The sequence below is a fragment of the Lygodium microphyllum genome, chromosome 20 (assembly GCF_053477565.2).
Source record: "Lygodium microphyllum isolate KBCC chromosome 20, Lygodium_microphyllum_v1.1.10, whole genome shotgun sequence".
Taxonomy (NCBI): domain Eukaryota; kingdom Viridiplantae; phylum Streptophyta; class Polypodiopsida; order Schizaeales; family Lygodiaceae; genus Lygodium; species Lygodium microphyllum.
Window position 1 is genome coordinate 43,224,885 of NC_141154.1, and position 6,252 is coordinate 43,231,136.

Below are 6,252 nucleotides of genomic sequence, written 5' to 3' on the forward strand. Positions count from 1 at the left end.
GTCATGTTTATGACTGCAATGCATTATCTGCTTTATAGACAAAGGATTGGGATGATGAACATCCTGGAGCAGATGCATAATCCATCACCTTTGTACATGGAATGAAGATGGATGGGTACTTCAGGAATCTACTATATAGCCGCCCACCAATTTGCTTACCTACAGACCAACCTAAAGAGGATCAAGTGGTTGGAAGACTTGAAAGTCATGAAGCTGTTCGTTTTTGTGGAAGCTCACGTAAATTCGACTTTACATATTTGAGGTCGGAGGGTTGAGATGAACTCATATGTATATGAGAAAGTAACTCGTGTAATCCCCACCGAAAGGATTAAAGTGTTGGGCCGCCATGAGAAGTATGGATTCCAACGGAAAGGATATCCTGAACTTCCAATGACTTACCGATTCCTGAAGATCCATGACCCAAAACCTTACTATTACACAGTTCCTATAGATAAATGCAATACAACGTTGTTCTCCCCAAACTAAATATAACAATTGGCTTATCATTACATGAAACGTTGTATTCGAAAGGGCTATGCCCATGTAAATACAAATAAAGACTTCTTTTTATCAATGTCTGGCTGTGCATAAGAGTTGATAAAAAGTTAAGTAGCTCCATTGTTTACGAGATAGCTGAATTAAATATAAGCTAACAATAACGTTAAGAAAACCTTTATTCAGGCACAACCCCAGGTACAGGTTCCTAATTCACCTCCTACATCAAGTACTGCTGTGATCCAGGAGAAGAAGTTCCTTCTCAAGCAAATTAAGCCACTCGAGTTTGACAGGAGAGGCAGATTCGTCCAGGCTGATGCTGAAATTTGGATTGAATCCATGGAAGATTACTTCTAAGCAGCCGGTACTGCACCTGCCAATCAAGCAGTGCTCATCAAGTTAAAACTCACCGGCGAAGCCACACTTTGGTGGAAGCAATGGTGTAGGGATCAAGGGATCGTAGAGGGATCCGTTACCTAGGAGAAGCTGAAGAAAGCCGTGTAGGGTAGATACTCACCACCTGCATATCGCACGTAGAAAATGAACGAGTTCTACGAGCTAAAACAGCTAGGACTCACTCTTGACGCATACTACTCCAAATTCGTCTCACTTTTAAAGTATGCGCCACAGATGGACATGACACAATAGGTGTCCAAATTTTGTGCGGACTTAAATCCACCAATAAATACCCGTCTCGAATCTATGCGTCCATCCGATCTTCAGGATGCACTCATTCGAGCGGCACCTATAATTCAGGAGGTGCAAGCTAGACCAAGGGGTAATAAAACTTAGTCTTATAATGACCCGAACAGACGAGCATTCAGACCTCAAATGAAGAGAGTTCAAGGTCATAATCAGGGACAAAGAAAGAAAACTAGGATGAATAACGTCAACAACTTTGTTCCTACTCAAAGTAATGGCCGAAACCTCCGTTGTTTCCACTGCAACGAACCCGGCCACTTCAAGAGGCAATGTCCCAAGCTTGGTGGAGGACATCGCCAAGCGCCTTTCCAAGGAACAGGCCGTGGTCAAGGAGTCGCTACCTGAGGAAGAGGAAGAACCGCCTGCATTGCCAATAGGCAAATGTGCGAAGGAGGGGAAGAAGAAGATCCGACCATGGAAGCAGAATTCGAAAGAGCGACAGTCCATGCCGCTTTACACAAGAAAGGGCCGAATCGCCAGTTCTTGGTGATTCAGACACCGTCGGACTACCAAGGTAAAGGTTTCAAAACCTTGATTGATTGTGGCAGTACACATTCCTTTATCTCACCAGCATGTGCAAAAAGATTAGGAATAGCCACAGTAGAAGCACCAACCCTGCTTGTGGAATTGGCAAATGGTCATGAGGAAACTTTTACCAGGCAAACTGCTAAGGTGGAATTATTTTTGGGAGGAAAGAAGACTTCAGTTAAATTCAGAGTCATGAATTTAGGTATCCATGAGTTTCTACTCGGAATGGATTGGCTTAAGCCCAACGACGCCCATATTCACTGTGGAAAGGGTCAAGTTTCCTTTTGAAACTCTGAAAGGGAATTAGTCACAACTCAAGGAGAGGCAGGAGTTCCAAGAATCCAATTGGCCAAAGTATCTCAGATCATAAAAGGAGTCAGAAAAGGATTACCCGTTTACTTGATCAAACTCAACAAGTTAGATCAAAAGCAAGAGTCTCATGAAGGACCTTCTTGGCTAAAGGAATACGTGGACGTATTCCCTGAAGAGTTGACCGAACTTCCGCCTCAAAGAGAAGTGGATCATGAGATTAGGTTAGTATCTGGAGCTGCGCCAATTGCCAAGAGACCTTATAGAATGTCCATACCAGAAGCAATCCTTCAACTCAAGCAACTGTTAGATCAGGGCTACATCCGACCTAGCAATTCACCGTGGGGAGCTCCAGTACTATTCCAAAAAAAGAAGGATGGGACACTTCGACTATGTATTCCTAGAATAGATGAGCTTCTTGATCGTCTTCAGGGTGCAAAGATCTTCTCCAAGATTGATCTCAGGTCAGGTTACTATCAAATAAGGATCAAGGAAGAAGATATCCCAAAGACGGCCTTCAATACAAGATATGGGCACTTTGAGTTTCTGTTTATGTCATTCGGGCTTACGAATGCACCTGCCATCTTCAATAGATTAATGCAGGATATCTTTAGGCCATATCTTGATGATTTCGTGCTTGTCTTCTTCGATGACACTTTAGTCTATTCTAAACAGGAAGAAGATCATGAACCTCAACTTCGGATTGTCCTTGAGACAATGAGGTCACATAAGCTGTATGCAAAAATGAAGAAGTGTGCATTCTTCAAGCGTCAAATTGAATATTTGGGATTCATAGTATCATCAGAAGGAATATCAATAGACCCAACCAAGGTCAGAGATATGCTTGAGTGGCCAATACCAGTATCCATCAAAGAGATACGTAGCTTTCTTGGATTGACAGGATGGTATAGGGTCTTCATCAAAAACTATGCTTTGATTGCAGCACCTCTGACGAATTTACTGAAGAAGCAGACTTCCATTACATGGTCAACTCCCGAACAAAATAGCTTCGAAAGATTGAAGCAAAGTTTGGTATCAACACCTATTCTAAAACTTCCAGACTTCAATAAGGAGTTCGAGGTAGTAACTGATGCTAGCAATCTTGCCTTGGGGTGTGTACTTATGCAGGAAGGTCATCTAGTAGCGTACTCATCAAGGAAATTTAAGAGTCATGAAAGGAATTATGCTACGAATGATCTGGAATTGCTAGCTGTCATTCATGCTCTAAAGCTTTGAAGACACTACCTGTTGGGTAATAAGTTTACTCTAGTAACTGACCATAAGAATCTCAAATGGATCTTTACCCAGAATGAGCTCAACATGAGGCAACGTCGGTGGATTGAAGTGTTGGAGGAATATGACTTTGAAATCAAGTACTGTCTGTTAGCTATATATAGTCTGTCTATATATAGCGCCCTAAGTCCCCTCTATATTTTCCTATCATGTGTGCTCAGTTGATGCACTTCTGGGGTTCCACTTTTGGTGTCTCGTGTCTCTCTTCTCCTCTCTCTTCCTCTGTTCTTCGTCTCCCTCACGCACTGTTCAACATGGTATCAGAGCAGGCACAGGTCGGTAACTGAGAGTATCTTGCCTTGTTGTACCTGCCGTCAGCCATGGTAACCTAGCCCCCTCTGTCTCTCCCATTATGTTCGTCGCTAGGAGGCTCCTCCGCCTCCACCATCACCAGCATAAGGGTTTAAGGCCGCCATGCCCTGCCTCCCGGAGATTGCCATCGGAGAATCGAAGACAGCAGACCAGGGCCAAGCTGTTGTTCTCATCAGCAAAAAGCCAGGCCTCATGGAGATGGCCGTCGGAGAATCAAAGACAGCAGACCAGGGCCGAGCTGCTGCTGTTCTCATCGGCAAAAAGCCAGAGAATTGCAGCAAGAGCATCAATGGCATGCCTGCTACGACGGACCAAAGAGACGCCGGCTCAACATCCCTTGTCACGCCTGCCATGGTTGACGAGCACGGAGGCTCCCCTGCCTTGAGGTGGAAGAGCTACGCAGGTAAAAACGGTAGCAATAATGGTAGCAGTAGTAGTAATAACCAGATAGAGCCTGTGAAGAGTAGCAGGTCTACTCCTGACCACAAGGGTAAGCTCGTCATCAACCTCTGTGGTGTCCCGCACTCCCTGGCAACATCAGTGCAAGAACAACAGAGATTATAGTTTGACACGAAGCTCATCACATCACAGCCATGATACTACAGAGCGTGAGAGGGATGGTTATCGTGGTGACAACTCTCGAATTGAACGAGACTGGGATATCCGGGAGCATCTGCGCGCATGTCAGGTAAGCCGTTTTGACAAACGAGGTCTTCGACAGAAATTGTGATCAAGTCGCCTTCCTCTTTCCTTGCCTCCGGTCACCGATGCCTCACCCTTCTCTCTGTCTCTCCTGCCTGCACAAGCAAGTCGATGCTGCATTAGACCAGTCACAGACACGTAAAAGCCTGGCTGGATTCTTTGGTCACGAACATTGCAGCTCCGTCCATGTCTTGCATCCCTGTGATTTCATCGAGACAAGATGACTCCATAACAGGTGCTAACCCTATCTTCTTGACAGCAGCGAACCTAATCCCAACGCCCGCAGGTGAGCCCTGCGGAATGTTGCCTCAGTGCATACAAAATCTCATTCAATCTGAAAAACTGCTGGAAGAGTCTCAATCAGCACGGTGGCTCTTATGCTGCCTCGAGGAACACCTAGCAGATCTTGTGCTCTTTCAAATACCGAGTTCCAAACTGCTGCTTCCCTTGAGTGTTGCATCTTGGGCAAATAAAAGAAGGGGCCGTAACCATTGTGTTTGGACCTAAATGCTACATGGTTATGAAAGAAATAGAGGCCAAAGTCAACCAAAAGAAAACCCGTTGCAGGCTCTCCATCTATCTCAATATGAGCTTCTGGAAGATGCCAACCCCTTGGCCGCACAAAAAGCACTGTTGTTGAATCATTTAGTTTATAGAGCTTATTCCGTGCCTTGTCTTCAAACTGAATGGTTCCATTCACTGCATCTCTAAGATTAATATGACCCCTCATTGTATTACCCCATGAAGGAGCTAAAGAGTCCTCAAAGTCTGCCATGAAGACTTTGGCTCCAGAATTCAATGCATTTATAACCATCTTCCACTCCACAGGACCTGTAATTTCCACTCTCCGATTTGCAATAACAGTTGGTGTCTTGGCACACACCCAGTCACTATCACGAACGAGCTTGGTTGTTGGATCGAATGAAGGGACTTCTCCTGCATCATACTTGGCCTGCTGCTCTTTTATGCATGAGAGGATATATTTTACACGTGGCCTGAATGCCCTCTCCAAAGAGGCTACAAATTGGAGAGCCTCCTTTGTCAGGACAGTCTCACAACTTGCGTCCACACGCCCACACACAAGTACACCTGCAGGAAGCTCCAGACTCCCTGGTTTTACTGAACAAAATTCCTGATGGGCAACCATTGGAACTATTCACAGGGATGCTGAGGGGAGGGACTTGGCGACAAAGACGCAGGCCATGATATAACAAGCAGTTTGCTAGCTTGGAACAGGATGGGAATGGAACAAGCAGTGCTTTAGAAGATATCAAGCAATTTGGCTCAGCCATGGCAAGAAAGAGAAAGGCATCATCAGAGGAGAAGCAAAAAGGGCCCAAATCTCAAAAGACAGACCACATGGATGGACATGGATCACTTGGTACCTTGAAGGATGGTAGCAAGCAGTTTAACAGCTTGAAACAGGATGGGAATGGAACAATCAATGCTTTGGAAGATAACAAGCAGTTTGCTAGCTTGAAAAAGGATGGAAATGCAACAAGTGATGCTTTGGAAGATGAGAAAAAGCTTATTGGAAGTAAATTGGAGCAGTTCTAATAAATCAATGTGTATGATTATTGAATCAGATGAAGAGGAGGAGGTATGAGGTGGCATGGTCTATATAGGCCTGTCACTATCAGCAATACTTCCAAAGTCACTGTTTGTCACGTTTGAGGGTCTTATTTTATGTTTCAGCTGATGGGCTAATGATATTCTAGTTGATGATCTATTTTCTAGCAAATGTTTTGTCTTGATATTATGTTTCCAACTGATGATCTTTGGTTGATGTTGCAGCTGATGAACTCTTGATATTCCAGCTAATGATATGACATTTCTATTGATGTTGCATTTGCACAATTTAGTACAAGCTCATAATCTGTTTGCATCTCGTCTATTATTCTTTCCAACTGA

At 44.3% G+C, this 6,252-nt stretch overlaps 1 pseudogene; it reads right to left on the minus strand.

The window, feature by feature from the left end:
- Positions 1–4,608: 4,608 nt before the first annotated feature.
- LOC148018870 (malate synthase pseudogene) lies at positions 4,609–5,668 on the minus strand (annotated as a pseudogene).
- Between the last annotated feature and the right edge of the window lie 584 nt (positions 5,669–6,252).